Source organism: Haemaphysalis longicornis, unplaced genomic scaffold (genome assembly GCF_048455015.1).
Source record: "Haemaphysalis longicornis isolate Haplotype H1 unplaced genomic scaffold, Haemaphysalis longicornis Haplotype H1 scaffold_1, whole genome shotgun sequence".
NCBI classification, from domain to species: Eukaryota; Metazoa; Arthropoda; class Arachnida; order Ixodida; family Ixodidae; genus Haemaphysalis; species Haemaphysalis longicornis.
The window spans coordinates 335,837,872-335,856,691 of record NW_027526203.1 but is presented as its reverse complement, the minus strand read 5'-3'; the positions used below and the strand labels follow the sequence as shown (position 1 = coordinate 335,856,691).

The 18,820-nt window shown below is 45.4% G+C and overlaps 1 protein-coding gene across 1 annotated transcript in view; it reads right to left on the bottom strand.

Annotated features, from left to right (window-relative positions):
* The window catches only part of LOC144152618 (G-protein coupled receptor dmsr-1-like), a 276,838-nt gene extending 270,901 nt beyond the window's left edge, over positions 1–5,937 (bottom strand). Inside the window, exon 1 of the mRNA XM_077683956.1 lies at positions 5,868–5,937. The gene's annotated coding sequence lies outside the window, so the exon portion shown is untranslated. The remainder of the gene's footprint in view (positions 1–5,867) is intronic.
* Positions 5,938–18,820: the final 12,883 nt, after the last annotated feature.

Here is an 18,820-nt window from a genome sequence, read left to right as displayed (position 1 = left end):
AAAGAGAAGTAAGGCACACAATTTCATCATTCTATTCCTAACAACTGGCGAATAGAAAGAAAGACACAATCGATCCACAGATGCGTACACGCGCAGGCACGCTTTTGGGAAGCGGCATGAAGCATGCTTCCAGCTCTCATGTCTGAAGGCAAATTGCTTTGCCAGCACGTTTGTGAAGGATATGCCGCTATTTCTTTCGGTGTAAAGCAAACCATAAACCAAAAGTTGCCTCAGTTTTGCCCGCAATGAAAAGAAAGCGTATATCACTACTCTAGAAATCATTATAGTCGTATTTTGACAAGCGTAATGCGTATTTTTTGAACGATGGCGACACCCAGGAGGCTCGAATTGAGCGCAGATGCAGCAACAATAACTATTCTCTGCGCTCTTGGTTCGGCGTCAAAAAAAAAAAAAAAATACGGAGAAAGGGTGCTGAACTAATCTCACACTGCTGTGTCCACCGGCATGCTCAGTCCCCTGTTTCGCACCTCCGAATTACCTTGAGAATTGAGTAAGAGCAAGCTTCATCAATCACGCACCCAGGTAACCGGCTCTATTTTGCGCCGGGACGGAAATAGGCGGGGAGCTGTCCTGCCGCGTTTTCAGTCCTTCAAGGCAGCCACGGCCATCCAGAGGGAACATCTTGGCGGGAAGGGTTTGCTCGTTCATCTAGACGGCGGGAATTCTTTCGCATATCTGCTTTAGCTCGTAGTTATGCGCACAAGGGAACTGAAGTAGAAGGGGGAAAATTATGTTCTGAGATGGAGCAGTTCACTTCCATCCGTGCCGACGGCTTGGAAGTTCTTTTCAGCCAAGTTCGTCTCAACGGAAAGCAAGAGAGAAGTAAAGCGAGCTGGGTGGGTGTATAGAAAAAATATGTCGTAGGAGAGTCTTATTAGTGGGTGAAAAATGGCACGATGAGTGTCCTATAGAAAAAAACGACAATCCGAAAGGCACGTTCGGCCTGTGCTCAGTGGTTTCGATTAGGTTGGCGGCAGTGATTCTGCCATTCCTTCCTATTCAGACTGTGCGATATTACCTGGAATGATTTCTCTAATGAACTGAGTGTAAAACAAGAAGTATTTTTTTCGTTCTGGCGAAATAATGCTATAGTACTGCGTTCTTTTTTATTCTTACCGTCAGCGTTTACATAGTTCATTGGGGAAATTGTAAAGCATAAAATTTATAATGTGACATCCTCCCGACCTTTTACTGTACTGGAGGCCGAGCCTAATTGGAACTGTCAATAAATGAGGAGGCTCTTTCAAGTGGGGAACAAAAATTTCATTAAGAACGTAGTCCATCACTCGTATAGGCTAGACATTTACAAGAAATAGAGTTCTGTTGCTGTGTGCCTTGCCCATCCCTTTTCTTCTTGTCATGTCTACCACGCGCGATTCTATGCGACAAGTGTTTCACGTTGTCAACTTGAAGCAGGGATCATCAGCCCACCAATAACCACATCACGCTCCAAGATCATGGATGATGACGCTGCTGTCGTGCCCTCATATCGGTCGGGCCTAGGCTGATATGCTCATTGTCTTGACAGAGTTGCGATTAGAGAAGCTATCAAGGCAAAAGGAGAGGAATGCCTTGAAAAAGAAAAAGAACAAAGCCGTAAGCAAGCACACACAAAAAAACTGAAACGACCGGCAAGTAAAATTGCTCCAGTGCGGTTTTTCTGGTCATAATGAAAAAGACTTCAACTCAGACACCGTGCGCCGTAGTAATTGCGGTGGCAACATCGTGAAACGTTAAAAGATTTTTAACTACACCAACGTTATGCAGGCTGCACAGCGACTGAAATCAATTCTTGCTACTACGACAGAGAACCGCGAGGCAACCTGCTTGTATTTGCACACGAGCGTAAAAAACGAGCCTTTAAATGTAATTTAAATAAAACCAGCGACAAGTGGAGTATTTATGACTGCTGCAAATGCAACTTTCACTATTGAGCCGGTCTGCATAACGCGTCTCGATTTTAGGCTTAACAGTACGGGACGAAAACATGAACGATCTAGCCTATGTGAAAGGTAGTTTTTTTTATTGTAAATAGCGACTATGCTGCTAATAGTGATGTTAAACTATACAGACCTTAGAATGCGACCGGTTAAAATTATAACCCCATGTTCACAGAACCATCCTCCTTGATTCCAATGAATTAAAGGTTGTTTCCAAGCACAAAATTCTTTGTATATATTTCTCTTCACACTTAAGTTGGGACGCTCATATAAATTACATGTATAAAAAATTCTCCTCAATTGCGGGTATCTTATCCCGCTGTCGTTTCTGTTTCTCGCAAAAATAAAGATTAACACATATAACGCCTTAGTTAAATCACATTTAAACTACTGCTGATTTGTCTGGTCGGCAACTACAGATACACGCCTCAAAAGGTTTTTAGTTTTGCAGAAAAAAAGTATTCTTCATATAGGAACCATGGTACCTCAAGCTAGTATTGTGCATGCTCGTTTCAATAATTACGCATTATTATTGTTAAAAATATTTATTAACATCGCCTGCTTTAGTTATCTCTTTCTCTCTGATTCGGTGAGCAACCCGATAACAGGCTTGGCTTCATTACAGCGTAGAAATATTATCGTGAATACGTGAAGTAAAGGCAGTTGGGCTACACCCGCAGTTTCGCAATTTTTATAAATATCAAGCACTAGCATATAACATTCCGTACCACCTTAATAGATTCTCGGAACTTTCGGTCCTTAACCGCAAGGAATTAGAGTCATATTTTATACAGCCGTAAAATTAGGCTACCTCCGTGTGTGTATGTCTAGCTTGTTATTACTAGCAATATCGCTACGCAATAAATGTAAGAAGCAACTTCTGCGAAGTGTAGTTATGTATAAATAGAAAGCTGAAATTGTGATGTTGCTGCTTCGTCTTCTCAGATTTTTTTTTCTTTTGCGCATAAAAACTAGCAATCAGAGTAAAATTTATTTCCCAGTGTGCTCACTGTTTTTGTGTGCACGACGTAATTAGAAGCTGATTCTACGGTTGCCTGGCGTTTTTTTTATAGTAGCTTCTTTTTATGTTTTTGTGTTGCATTGTACTTGCTGGCCTGTTTGATAAAAAATGGTGTTTATATTTATTGTTCGTTATATTTTTTTGTCTTTTCATGCAGTTACCCTTTGCTTATGTTTAAATCCGAAAAAAAAAAACCTCTTCGGGTCTGTTTTACATTCTCTGCCGAATGTTGTCGACTGCATTGTATTCATTTTGCTAGTAACTTCCTATATTACAGTAATGTTGTTTTTATATATGTGTTAATGTATATTCCATGTTCGATGCAGCACTCGCTTTGGGTTTTCCCAAGCGCTGTTTCTGTTGATTCGCTGCCAAGAAACGGAGTTCCGGGCCCAATCAAGTTGTTTGTTTTCAACTTTGAGGCTTGGGGACACTCCAGACAAACTTTTCTGGAAAATAAAAGATGAATTTAAATTGAATGTTCTTGCTAAATTTGATGTCTAATGGGCGCTCTCTTAAGGAAAACTGTTGAAGCTCTGGTAGGGAGGTAACCAGTGGCGCCTGCTTCCCTTGAATGCGAATGCAGCGGCATTTTTTGTTCTGGAAATGTTTGGTACAATGGCGTCGAGAATTTACAAATACAATTCTGGAATGTGCCTCGTTTGTGAGTATTGGAGTATTTGATTTTTATTTCTTGGCAGAACCAAGGGGAGGCTGAGACTAAAGGCGAATACGTGGCCTGACAGAGGCCTGAACCAACCGATTTACAGCGTACATAATAACACGTCTGTTCACAAATGTAAGCATAATAGCACAATCGTAATAGAGAAATAGCACAAAGCAAAGTCATGTTACTACATTTCCTATGTATTATACAAAGCATAGGTCTGAAATTCACAGTAGGATCACAGTGTTCACATAAACGCAGTAATTCGTACGCATGAAGTTTCATCAGTTACACTACTATGTCACAATTGCGTATGAATGTATTTTTGTTTGTAATTGTTTTTAATTTCTACCTTTAGGGTAACATGCAGACGTATATTTCAAACCGTTAATTATATATCAGTATTGCAAGCGTTTTGCTTAAGTAACACTTCTTTGACCTGTTTTTTAAATGTAAGTTCACTGGCGTCGCAGTTTAATTTTCTCTCATTTTATTTAATATTTCAATTGACTGAAACCATAAGATTGTTGAAAAGAGAGTTTGAAGTATTTAACGCTTGTTGTTAGGCGAGATGGAACTGATGCGGGAATCCCCTTCCTTGCCTCTCCCTCCCTGTTGTGTGGCGATGGTACCGATGTACGAGTGATAGGAAACCACCTTCCCAGACAAACCTCCTGGGACTCGCCGAAAAAGTGAACCGGAGCATGTCCTCCCCGTTCTCTTGTTCGGTTACGCGCATGTATACTTCGCAGCATTTGTCACCAGCTTACCATGCCCGACTTCCAAAGCGACGATTTTTTTTTTCGTGTAAAAGGCACAGTTAAGCGGCGCTTTACAATACATTTTAAATCAATCAACCAGCACTGCCTCGCTTAGTGAGCGATAGCATCACTAACGCTGCTTGGTGGCGGGACCCAGTTTGCCCATTTTCTTCATCCCTGCAACTGAAATCACCCTCACTGAAAGAACACTTCACCCTAATAATTCAAATTCTTTAACTTACGATGGTGAAGAAATTTAGTTGTATTACAGTGGTTCATCAGCAAACGTAGAACCTAAGCGGGAAAAAATGTAATCCGTACCGCAGAAGGACGTTCAATACAATCGTTCTTACTATGGACTCAGTGGTAAGCTGTAGCTGCATAACATTTTTGCAAAAAAGCGTCGCTGCAGTTGTTTTTCGGCTCAAATGAAAGAGAGAATGCTTCGTCCGTTGCCAGAGAATGGCCAGAAATTCTCTTTCGAAGGAAGCGTTCTTTCTTACTGCACATCTTACTGTGTGCTTTCACTGCACACCAAAAAGTGAAAAAAGAAAAGGGGGGAAAGTGGTTTCTGAACGTTGTCAACTTATTGATGCGCTTAAGTACGCACGACAAGAGAGCGGTCTGCTTAGACGATTTCGTCACTGTTTATGCAAACACGGAAACGAACATTCTCCGCTAAGGGGGGTTTGTCGTGGCGGCTTCCCTCCAGATTAGCTGGCGGCGTCCGCAGCCGTTATACGCTTACCGGTACAGAATCGCAGGGGGCAGCGTTAATATACTCTGTTGGCAAGCTAGTCCTTTTTCTCCGATCGCGCCCTTATTAGACGGTGTTTATTGGAACATATACCCAGAGCTTTACAGCTTTACCAATTCATTCAGCCTGTATCTCGCAATTGACACTTGAGGGGACCGCAGCATTTCCAGTGCTCTCCGTTAGCTTCCTTAGTTGGAATCTTTCTTCGCTTTCATTGAGTGCAATGCTATGGTTCACCATTTGAGCGAAGCCTAACGCTCCCGCTGATACATAATTGAAGCGCGTCAAATCATCAAGCAAGCAGATACTTCCAGCTGCAGGATTCTGCGGTTCAAAGAAGATTTATGATTATTGTAACTTTTGTTTGCTACAATTCTACACTTATTTCACGTACGAGTAAGTTTGATAATAGCCCACGTGAAACTTTTCCCACGTTAAGACTCCCTTAACGCAGCAGTACAGGGGTCGTGGAGGCACCTAAGCCCGTATTTACCGTTGACAGTAGCTTCGCGGCATGTGAAAGGCTTGTAGCACTGAATGAATGTTGTAAAGTCAGAGCGTCGTAATACTGTTGAGGTGCGGTGCGGATGCAATTCGGGGCCGCACAAAAATCTTTTTCGTAAAATGAAGTTCAAATAGCGGCGTACGGCGTCACCATTACCTAATACACTGGGAGGAAAACTAGGCGAACTTTACTCACCTACAGTTTCGGTGAACCCGATTCGAACTTCAGCAGCTGACCGATTCCCATGAGCTCGAGGAGAACCAGCTGCACAGACAAAGAAGATTTGACTTATGCTTTAGTGCATAAAACACTCACGTTGTGGTAGCAACAGCGGGCAAGGGCCCGTACGTGTACGGGGAAGTGCATAGATAACAAATATACCGCTTTCGCCAGCACCGGCTTTTTAATAATGTAGCAAACTATGATTTGCGAAGTCGCATTTTACATGGAGATAGGAACAGCAGGAACTTGTGTAATTTGTTTTTTCTGAAAAGCCGATGAAGGTAAGGACTTGTAAGGTTACAATATGGCCTGGCTTAATTTTTTTATTTTCTGGAAGGAAGTTAAAAACAAGTAAGTGAGAAATGACCGTCTCCCAATTTTGTTAAGCACGTACCTTTAACGTGACGCAACCTGCAGATAGTCAACATTACCGAATAACCTGCCGCACTAAAACACAGCCGGTAGACACGGTTTGGGTTTCGGTTTTGGAAATGCGTTTCGGCTCGAGGTACAATTGCAGGGCAAACGAACCTTCCAAACCCGAAAATGCAATCTGTAGTTTTATTTATAAGCCACAAAGGGCCAGTTCAAGTCATCCACTACTCAACGTTACAATCACGGCGGATGGTCGCCACGCCAGGTTTCTCTCTACGTATTATTGCATTACATGTTGCTATCGCACAATGGACGAGCTTTTCTTACTTCACGAAGAAAGTGACCGAAACAGCAGATGGAAATGACAGCTACGGTCAGTTTCTTTTCTAAAACGAAGAGCACATTGTAGTACATGAGCAGAAATACAAATAGTTATGAGTTGTGGAAACTTTTGATTCCAACAAACAGCCAGAGAATCTTTTTTTAGGGCGTATTTAGGGCTTTAGAATGGGAGGGTGTAAATGAAATACCCTATAGCATCAAAGGTGTTCAACTCATTGGTGCCACTTGAAAGAATGCAGAGCTAGAGCTCGACTTCTAGAGCTGTAGCGTATAACGTCCAACCGACGAGACCATGGAACCTTGCTGCCGATATCAATGAGCATAGCGAGACCACTGAAATGGTAGGCACGAAGTTGACGTCACGGCTACCAGCAGTTTCGAAGCTGAGAGTCGCCACAGTTAAATTACTTATTCTGTTCGTTTGACAATGCTCACCACAAGGCAATGAAAAATGGAGTCGTTGCACTAAGGTGAAGACGAGTCAGCTGAACTAAGGAGCACGGAAGCGGGGAGAACGCCGCTTGGTTATTCTTGGTTATCTTTTTGTCTTTCTTTTCCTTCTTTATATCCGTTCGTTATATCCGATATTCGTTACAACCGTAGAGGTAAAAATAGGCTCTAATAAATCGGCAATCTGGTTTGCGAAACAATCCAAATAAAAAAACGCATTGTCCTAGGTTTCCAACCTATTATAAACGAGGTAGTCCTTATCGGTCTCCTCGTGACATTTCAAACTAAACAGACCTGAACGTGAGAAGGTGAAATTGCAACATAGCAAAGCTGGTTCGGCAAAGCAGGCCGCCTTCTTATTTACTTGAAGGAGGATGTAGCCTTCGCCTAGTGGCTTTTCACAGTCTGAGTGGAATGAAGTTTTTCACAGTGTCCACGCAATAAAGAGCCTTAAGGTGCTAAAAAATGGTTGTTTTTTCAGTTTTTTTTAAAGTTTGTTTCTATTATGCTAGCTTTCTAGTTTTGAGCCTCGTGGGAACCAAATATTTCTTCTTTATAACCGATATCGCGCGTATCTCGAGATTTACGTTTCGTTATAAAAAGAATATAGGTGTCATTGAAATGAAGCGTGACCAAAGAAACTTCGTATTTAGTTCGCTATATTTGATAATTCGCTATATCAATGTTCGCTATAACAAGGTTGGACTATATATATTGTTACGAGACGGATTTATTTGCTAGAGGCACAGGGTATTTGGCCAGCGACACAGAAATGTGAAAGCGGTTCCAAGGGGATCGATGTCCAGCCGGGGCTTAACCTCACTATCTGCCTTCTCCAACTCCGGTGCTGATGTAGGCATGGTTGTAACTCCTGGCGTGTAACATTGGCGTAACATTTCTCCGGTCCCAGACGAAGCCCTCTGGTCAAGTCAACTTAGACTGCGTTCTTGGCAACGTTTTAGCGGGCTACATGCACCACTTGTGTCTTTTTGGATTGTCGGCCACTTGAAGTTAAGCGTGAAATAACATACGTAACATCGCTGAGACGCTCCATCACAACAAACGGGCCGACGTAATGGGACAGAAGCTTCTCGGAAAGCCCACGCTTTCCCAATGGCGTCCATAGCCACACAAAGTCACCCGGCGCGTACGTAACATCACGTCGGCGCCTGTCAAATCGCTTCTTGGAGCGCTCTTGGGACGCGAGAGTACGCAGGCGAGCACGTCGACGGGCATCTTCAGCTGGCAGAGCGTATTCGCCAACGAAGGTACGTCATGCAGAGAGAAAGGAAGCATGGTGTCCAGGCAGCTACTATGTTGACGGGCGTAAAGGGTGGAAAATGGGCAGTAACCGATGGTTTCATGCTTCACCGTGTTATACGCGTATGTTATGAATGGCAACAGCTCGTCCCAGTTTCTGTTGTCCGAAGCGACGACATCGATAGCATGGTCATCAATGTTCGGTTGGTTCGTTCCGTCAGGCCGTTAGTCTGAGGGTGGTATGGCGAAGAGTGGCGAAATTGCACGGCACAAAGGCGAAGAAGCTCTTCAACCACCCTCGCAGTGAATTGGCGCCCACGGTCACTGATTATGACTTTCGGGGGTCCATGGCGTAGCAATATGTGCCGGAGCAAGAAGAGCGAGATTTCTGTCGCAGTTGCAGAGGGTAGAGAGGCTGTCTCAGCGTAGCGCGATAAGTAATCCACGCATACAATAATCCAGCGGTTTCCCTGTGATGAGCGCAGGAAGGGTAGCAACAAGTCTATGCCAACTTTTTCAAAAGGACGATATGCCGGGTCCACAGGCTGAAGTCGGCCTGCCGGGACAGTGGTGGGATGTTTGTAGCGTTACTAAACTTTTTTACACCCTTTTGGGCCGAAAAGGGTGTAAAAATCTTGTCCCATGGCTAACACCCTTAAAAGGTGTTTTGGCAAAAAAAGGGTGTATGGATGAAAAAAGGGTGATGAGCTCAACACCTTTAAAAAAGGGTGTTGAGGATGCTCAACACCCTAAAAATAGGGTGTGGAGTCTCACACCCTTTTTTTGAGGTGATGGCATGCGCAGAGGCAATGTCATACGGCGGAGCGCGCAGCATTCAACACAAACAGCCAATACGTACAAGTTACAGTTGGAACACGGGATGCAAGCGGTACAGGGAGTGCATACTTACTTAGCAATACATGTGCTGTTCTTGCTTTTATACCCAGCAGAGGAAAGCCCCCAGATGGAGTCGGTGGGCTTGTCGCAAAAAACTGATATTTTAGCGCTAATTTTGGAAGTATGGATTTTACTACGAGAATATACAAATCAACACGTGGATTTGCAAAAACTTTTTAATTACGCGGTAGTTTTTCTGATCCGTAACTTAAAGAATTTTATTAAATATCATACAAATCTTCCCTGCCACATCAACACCCTTCAAAAAGGGTGATCATTATTTCAACACCCTTTTTCCCAGAAGGGTGTAAAGCTACAAATTAGGGTGTTCGAAACTAAGAAACAGGGCGTAAAGAAAAAAAGGGCGTGAGAAAAGACCGCCAACGAAGAAAAAAGGTGGAGAGACCTCCAATTTTGGAGGCATTTTGTACCTGTTTACACGGGTGGACTGAACATTCTCTACAAGCGGGCGGGGTGGGGGGGGTTGTGCCTCACGATGTTTACAGCAATATGAATTGGCATAATTCATTACCAGTGAAGCTCTTTAAGCTTCAGGAGGTAGTTTCGGCAACATTAGCAAAAACATAAAAAGAAAAAACTGGGGCGCCTGTAAAGGGTGCACCACCGCAGATAGGGTATTATGACAGTGAAGTCGGGTTTCGAGCTTGTTAGAGTGTGAGCACAAGGTGCGTATGCGTATCCGCACCTCTTACTGTACCATTTCAAAGGTACTAGTCTTTTTTGGATTCTAAAAGGTAAAAAAATTCGGGCAGCTTGCAATAGTGGTGCAAGACTGGAGAAACAGCAACGCTGGGGGCCGACCTACCTTGTTTCCCTCTTGGATCTCCTGGAAATGGGGAGGGGGGGCGGAGGCGGGCACACTGGAACAGCCTTGTAAAATCTGGTTAAATTTGGCCTCATCCCTGAGCGGTCATCCTGGCTTAGCAAGAACATTGTAAACCTTAGCAAACATGACAAAACCTAGCAACACCGGAAGAAACTAGGTCGACCCCCAGCTCCGCTGTTCTTTTTTTGCAACTGAACACCTATTTCACACCATTTCAACAACCTACAGAAAGCCAAGCGTGTTGCAGTTCGTAAACATCCTTTTCGCCACACGACTACAGTCTTCTTAATTTTGAAGGTTCAAATTGGTGTTTCACGTGCCAAAGCTAAACTTGGGGCATGAGGTGCACCCAATAAGGAAACGAGCGATCATTGCATAAGAGCAATTATTTTTTTTGTTGCGTTTGGAAATTTCTTGCCAGTAGAGGAGTATATGAGGGGATGTCTTCTTCTTTACAGTGCTATTATGCATCCGAACATGGCCTTATTCAATGAACAGCTGAACACCTTTTCCACACCCTTTCAACACCCTAAGAAAAACCAAGGGTGTTGAAGTTGATCAACACCCTTATTTTCAAACACAAAAGGCGTAGAGCTAGAAAAAGGGTGTTGAGACTCAAGAAAAAGGGTGTAAAGGCCTCCCAACACCCTTTTTCCACCTATGCTACGCCCTTTTTGGCTAAAAGGGTGTAAAAAAGTTTAGTGTGTGGGTGCAAGAAGCCACATAGCGCTCAATAGTTTTGCGCATGTTGGGCCAATAAAAGCGTTGTTGGGTGCGGTGATGAGTGCGCGTGAGCCCCATGGGGCCGGAAATTACGTCATCGTGCATAGTGTTCAGAAAAACTTTGCGAAGGCTTTGTGGTACCACAAGAAGAATGCGAGAACCGACGGCGGAATAGTTCTTCTTGAAAAGCAAGTCGTTGTGGAGGCAGAAACAGCTAGTAGGGCGGCTGAGGCGAAAAGGGGGTCTAAACTCTTGTCATTGCGTTGTTCTCGTTTGAACAAAGCTATATCGGGGAACGCCATCGACACCGAGGCGAGGCACTCATCAAAGTTCTCAGCATCTGAGTCCATTGATTGTAATGGCAGCCGAGAAAGGCAGTCGGCATCGGCATTCTTGCGGCCACTCTTGCACGCTACCGTGAAATCATATTCCTGTAGTCGGAGAGCCCAGTGCGCCAGTCGCCCACACGGATCTCGAAGATTGATGAGCCAGAAGAGGGAATGGTGGTCTGTGACGATTGTGAAGGTATGTCCACAGAGATAAGAGCGAAATCGTTGTGCGGCGAAAACGACCGCGAGGCACTCTTGTTCCGTGACAGTGTAGTTACGCTCTGGCTTACTGAGAGTGCGGCTCGCATAAGCAATAACATGCTCCCCGTAACTATGACGTTGAACAAGTACTGCCCCCGTCCAACACCACTGGCATCGCTGTGCACTTCCGTTGGTGCTGCGGGATCAAAGTGACGAAGCAGCGGCTCCGACGTCAAGCGATGCTTCAGATGGCGAAAAGAGATGTCACAGACGGAGCTCCATTTGAATGGGACGTTCTTCTGGTGAAAGCATGTGACAGGCAGGCTATGTCGGTAAATCCGGGAATAAAACGGCGAAAGTAGGAGCATAGCCCTAAAAAGCTGCGGAGTTCCTTAACAGAGCACGGTTCTTTAAAGCTACTGATGGCTAGAATTTTTTGCGGATCTGGTCGGACGCCCTCTTTATCGACAACGAGCCCGAGTGCAAGTGTTCACCTTTCGCCAAATCGGCATTTCTTCGAGTTTAGGATGAGACCAGCCTTGTCCAAACAGTCCAAAACAGTGGCCAAGCGAGCGTTATGCTCTTGAAAAGTGCGACCGAGAATCACGGTATCATCAAGGTAGCACATGCACATTTCCCATTTAAGTCCACGAAGGACAGTGTCCATGAAGCGCTCAAGAGTGGCAGGGGCGTTACAGAGTTCAAAACGTATTACATTAAATTTGAAAAGTCCATCAGGCGTGACAAAGGCGGTCTTTTCTTTATCGTCGGGGTTCACAGGAATTTGCCGGTTGCCTGATCGTAAGTCAACTGTGAAGAAGTATGAATTGATTGATTGATTGTAGGGTTTAACGAGCCGACGCAACGCAGGCGATGAGGTGCGCCGTAGTGGAGGGCTACGGATTAATTTTGACCACCTGGGGATCTTTATCGTGCGCCGAAATCTCGTACACACGGGCGTTTTTGCTTTTCGCCTCCATCAGAAAAGCGGCCGCCACGGCCGGGAATCGAACCCGCGACCTCGTGCTCAGCAGCAGAACGCCTTAGCCACTGAGCCGAAGAAGTATGAAGCCGAATGAAGACAGTCTATTGCATCTTCTATCCTGGACAGTGGATATATGTCCTTCTTGGTAATTTCGTTAAGGCGCCGGTAGTCGACGCAAAAGCGCCATGACCCATCTTGCTTTTTGACCAAAATCACCGGCGCCGCCGAAGGACTTGAGGATCCCCTAATGCCCTTCTGCAACATCTCGTGGAATTGTTCGTTAATGACTCGTCGCTCAGAAGGAGAGACGCGATAAGGCTTTTACCGTATGGGCCGGGCTGTTCCAGTGTTAATTAAATGGTGTGTCCGTGTGTTCGGTACAGACGAGCGTTGGTGTTTACGGGCGAAATCAAACACACTTGAGTACCGCGTAAGCACTTGTACCAATGCGCGACGTTTTGCTGGGCCAAGGGCTTCATTTACCACACTCTCTAACTTGGCAGTGTCCACCTGGCAATTATTAGAAGAAGAATCCAAGGTTTCTGTCAAAATCGCCACTGAAGAAGCCGCGTATTCGGAGAATTTGGCAAGCTTTATTCCATGAAGAAGCACGGCGGGCTCAACAGAGTAGTTGACTGTCCACAATACGGTGTGTCCTTGGACAATAGAAACAACTGACCGCTAAACCAGAGTGTCTTTTTTGGCACAATTCAGAGGAACTGGTTTGACCAATTCTTCAATGCCACCTACGTCAACTCCGGGGCCAAGAAGAGAAACAAATGCGGCTGACCTCGCTGGTATGATTGTGTCTCCCAATACGCAGAAGGCACGGTTATCTGAAGAAGGTCCTTCCACAAGGGCAGGTAGCGCGGTCCCGTCCACGTAAATTTCTCCTGCTTCAATAAATCCAGACCCAAAATGACATCGTGCGTAGATCACGGAAACACTGCAAATTCCGCTCTGAACGTGTGGCCGCCAAACGAAACATTCACTGAGCAAACCCCAAGAGGGCACAGGCACTCACCACAAAACCCCGAAAAGTCACCATTCGGTCCCAGCTAAAGATCACTTTACGCCCAAGGCGGGCTTTGAAAGCTAAACTTATGACAGACACTGTTGCTACGGTATCAATCAAAGCCATTGTTCTGGTCTCATCTACCTATACTTCAACTGTGTTTTTAGCATAGATACAGGTGAACGTAGTTCAAATTGAGACTGTCCTGTAAGAGGCATACTACGCGATGATTGTGCTGCGGCCTCACCTCCATTGGCAGCGCCGGCTAGTTTTCCGGCGCCGGCGACCGACGCCGGAACGGTGAGGGGGAACGCCGCTGTCGTGTGATGGGAGGTGTTAGACTCCGGTCAGAAGCAGGCGAATCAGGACGAGTTGGTGGCTGTGCCATGGGGCGCAGATCCTGTGGCAGCGGAGTGTCGTAGCGGCCATTCCGAGTGTTGGGGCGGTTCCGTATAGGCGGTTGCTCGAACCGTGGTGCTCGACGGCGACGTCGCCAGAAGCGGGAAATGTGTCTCCATACCACAATTGTAGCAGGTAGGGCCACGCTCACGGTGGTCAGGTAAGTATTCCTTGTACACGTCATCAGAACGGGGTTTGAACGTTGGACGCCGAAGACGCTGGTCATACGTTGTACGTTGGGAACGCTGTTACATCAAACGTATGCGTGCTGCGAGCAAACCCCAACTACAAGGCAGTGGGCCAAGTTGGGAGATTCTGGGATCTTGAAAGTATTCGAAGTTTTGAAGCAAACCCACGAGATGACGAAAACAAAAGGAGCGTACCTTCCAAACACTGGCAAGGCGACTCGAGTGGAGAATCGACTCTGCGAAAACAGCGTCCAGCTTTTCACAGACGCAGGCATAATTCTGAAGGCGATCAATAGCAGGAGCGACCAGCTAGGGCTACAGAGCCCCAGTCGAAACCTAAGGAACTTACGAGAATTTTCTATAGCCAAGGTATGCCATCTTCAGAAGCTCAGTCTAAGAGTTCCCGGCGCCAATGCTTTTCACAAAAAGGGAGCCAAGATTTGAGCGGTGAATTGTTTCGGCGGAGAAGTTTACCGTCCGCGGCCCAATACGTAATGGAACGAGGTACAAAGTAGCGACATTCGGTCCTAGCAATCAAAAATGAGACTATGGTTCATCGCCTGAAAGATTTTATACTGAAGCTGCTAAAGGCAAAGTGAAACTCAACTGTGCAGGTCACAAGGAGGGGCTACGGGTGAAAAGTAGCAAGGACAGAAGAGGGCGTACATCACTGAGTGAGGAGGACTGCGGAAGCGACCAAACTGCAACTAATCCGGCTTGCAGCCAGCACCAATGATTGAAGGAAGTTTGCGAACGTTGCACTTCTCGGTGGAAAATAATACATGGGTTACCGAACATTTTTCTTCATGAAACGAGCTCGATGTGAAGTGTTTTCGGCGTACCGTGATAGTAGCATTTGAGTCAAAGGCTGCACGGACAACGCCAGGAGCTTGGACTACATTTTTTGTGGGGCGGGGAGGATGTTGAATTTTGTTGTGCCTCACATAGCCACGGAAGCGAGATGAAGAAGAGGACATGGTTAGGGGACGCTACTGAAGAAAGAAGGAGGAAGAAGAGGAACTTTCGGACGCCATGATCGCAGTGACAAGCAATTCAGTGTGATTCAAATATAGTTATTCTTTCGTTCCCGCGGTTTCGGACTCCATTCTTCCGCAACCGTTATGGAACGGATTTATTTGCTAGAGGCATAGAGTATTTGGCCAGCGACACATAAATGTTAACGCGGTTCCAAGGGGAACGATGTCCAGATGAAGATTATAGCCCACAGATTACAGGAAATAATAACAACTCTAGTAGGGCTGCATCAGACATACGGCATACAAGGTAGAAGCATACTAAACAATTTCCATGTCGCACGTAGCGCTTTGCAGTGTTGGGATGTATTTGGTTTAAAAGTAGCTACGCTTCAGATAGATTATCAGAAGGCGTTTGATAAGTTGTGTCACGAAATCTTGTTCTGCGTTTTGGACTATGTTAATGTTGGTAGTGTTGTGAAGGAGGGTGTACGTATGGAGTATCGTGAGTGCATCGCAAAACTAATTGTAAACAAGAGTGTTTCCGAAGGTATTCCTGCGTTATCTTCTGTGAGGCCGGGGTGCCCTGGCTCTCCCCTGTTGTTTTGCATTTTTTGGAGCCTTTTTGCTTGCACGCTATGAATGACGATGATTTTCGCGGCTTTCGTCTCTACTCGAGTGAGGTCAGACTATTAACATATGCGGACGACGTGGCTGTATTTTGTGAAGACAAGGAGATAATCAGCAAGGCAATAACGATAACGAAATAATTTTGTCGCGTTACTTATAGTTCTGCTAATTGGGCAAAGTCTGCGGGTTATTTTCATGGGGAGTGGGAGGCAGCACCCGTAGTGTTTGAAAATATTTCTTGGTCACGCACACCAGTGCTTTACCTCGGAGATCCCCTGGGCAGCTACCTGGATAGCCGCGAGTAGTGGGAAGCCGAGACGGTGAAGCTGCGCGAAAAGACAACCAAGTGGGGGGTCGAGCTTTGTCTGTTTTCGCACGTGCCACAGTTTGTAACCTTTTTCTTGTTGCGAAATTGTGGTACGTGCTGCAAGTGCTTCATTGCTCACGAGTTCAAGTTCAGAAAATTCATCGTGTGTTTGCCGTGTTATCTGGTCTTCACTTTGGGAGGGTTCAAGCAGAACCAATCTTTTCCGGCGAGTTAAGGAGGGTGGGGTAGGATTGTGTCACGTCTATGTTCGTCAGCTTGTTAACCGGTTTTTCTTTTTACGGGATGTTGACGACCCTTTTCTACGAACCTTTTTTCGTAGTATATTGGCAAAGGCGCTGCCGACGTTTATTATCTCGTATGCAAGTGAAAGCTGTAGAAGCCCTAAAGGCTATATGAAGGAGGTTGTAGACTCTTTCAGGTTTCTTGCAGTGAGGTTTTCATTGACGTATCTAGCAACTGTGTCAAGGAAGGTACTTACTAAGACTTGAAGGATGTATTGTTCCCCAGGCCACTTTATCGCTCATTGTAAGGATCTGTTCCTGGCCAGGACGTGTTATCACGAGTCAAAGAGATGGCCGTCCCAGCATTCGTGAAAATTTTTTTCTTAAGGGTACACACCGGTACGCTGCCCGTTAAGAGTTGAATGTAGGAGAAAGGCGTGTACGTTGTTTGTCCTACGACGTGCACTTTGTGCAACAAGCCGGAAACTGTTGCGCACGTTTTCACGGAGTGCTGGGACACCATCTTTTTCTGGGATGTGTTACAGAAAACATTAAAGATAGACCTACCCGTTTCGCCACAAGGGATACGATTTCTTTATGTACTAGCGACAACAGTGTACCATATGACCTCATCATGGCTCTAGGCTTGCATGCAATTTGGAGATCGAGGATGGCGGTGCACCACGCTGACCCACACGCCGTTACTGTGAGCAAATACTTTTCACAAAGTATTGTTGTTAACGCGCCGACGCAACGCAGGCGATGAGGCGCACCATAGTGGAGGGCTCCGGATTAATTTGACCACCTGGGGATCTTTAACGTGGGCCGAAATCTCGTACACACGGGCGGTTTTGCTTTTAGCCTCCATCAGAAAAGCGACCGCCGCGGCCGGGAATCGAACCCGCGACCTCGTGCTCAGCAGCAACTCCTTAGCCACTGAGCCACCGCGGCGGGTACAAAGTATTAGTTTGCTTTTTGAAGTGTATAAGTGGCTGACACCGGATCTGCAATGGTTATCTGTTCTAAAAGAACTGTGTACGTTTGATGTTTATTTTAAGTTTTTCCGTCAGCCGAAGTTCGGCAGACGGTTTTTAATCTATCCGTGACGTGTCTTGTGTGAAACCAAAAGCTAATGGTCGTAGCCCAATGTGTAAGACGACTGACACTAACTCTGTCTGGTCTACCAGACACAGGCTCGAATCCTGCCGGTGCCGGTGCCTGTGTGATTTTCTGCGATTGTAAATGCTATACGCACGGAGGTGGACGGACATTGTGCGGTCCTAAGGTACTTCGCACCTAAAATGGAGGTCAACTGCCCCGTGCTGCCTCCTCCCGCATGAGACGGGCTTTTGACGTGGCCCTGTTCACGTGGCAACCTTCGCTGCGGCTACTGAGTACGTCTCGTCATTCGACGGTTTGGTAGATACAGTCGTTTTTTTTCCTTTTGACTGTATTTTACTTTCCTGGCGTCCTCATTGACTGGGTGCAAGGATGCCTTGACGAGAGATAAAGCTTGCGAAAATAAAATCGCACAACCCATATTATAGGGCAATGTTTGTGCAAACGACGCTGAGCACCACTCACGGCAAGGGTCCTCAGGTGATAGATTAATTATAGGTTTTGCATCCCCTCAGCAACCCTAGGTGGGATTCGTTCAAACTTTTGCTTCCCTTTTACAATTGTCATCGGTCTCATTACATCTAAGCATCGCATGTTCAGAGCCTTGCGTATGCAGGTTAACGATTTCCGTTTTTTTTTTTTTGCAGGAACCACACGTAACATTTCCATCTTATGCAGGCCTCTTAGTTTGTCTCTAAACAATGAATGTAAAATTTGATTGATTATGGGGTTTAACGCACCGAAACAACGCAAGCGATGAGGCGGGCCGTAGTGGAGGGCTCCGGATTAATTTGGACACCCTGGGAATCTTTAACGAGCGGCGAAATCTGGAACACACGGGCGTTTTTGCTTTTCGCCTCCATCAGAAAAGGAATGTAAGACTAATTGTTGATATCATAAGTCGTCTTTATGAGCATTATGAGAATCGTCTTAGCACAATTCATTCTTTAATAAAAAAAATGACAAAGCAGCTCTTTATTACAAAGTTCTTAATATTACGCGATATTTGATATTTTGAATTGCTTCCTGTGGGGCTCGTGGGTTTATAGCCGAACAGAAAGACACTAGTTGTCATTTTTTGAGGGATCCTGAAGACGGCATAAATGTTTCACCTTTGCTTCATTTAAGAGATGGTTTTAGGAAAAAGTATGCTGCAATCAATTGGGAATTTGGGATCAAAGAGAAAATTCTAAATGGCCTGTTTTTTACCACAATTTGAAAATAAATGGGACATGCAAAAAAAAAAAATACTTTGGCTTTAATTTACGCCGTAAATGTGGTTGGAGACAGCGACGCTCTGGTATCGCCTGCGACGACTTCCGAATGCACTATACCACATGATTGACCAAGGGCAGGGAAATGCGGTTTACAAAAGCTCGAGTCGTACTGCGATTTCTCTTTCTACTCATTTTCTTCTGACACGTGCGCTCACTCACACCGACGCGGAGGAAAAAGGGTGTTTCCTTTGTAACCGAGCTCCTGCATGTTGGTGCGGGCTGACCCTCTTCACGAAATGGCAAAATGCTGGTCGCTGGGTACTGAATGATACCCTTCACAATAAATAATATATTTCGTAATGATGCAGCTGAAGCATGTCAACGCATTTTCATAAAGATTGCGCCAAATAACTCGACAAAACACCA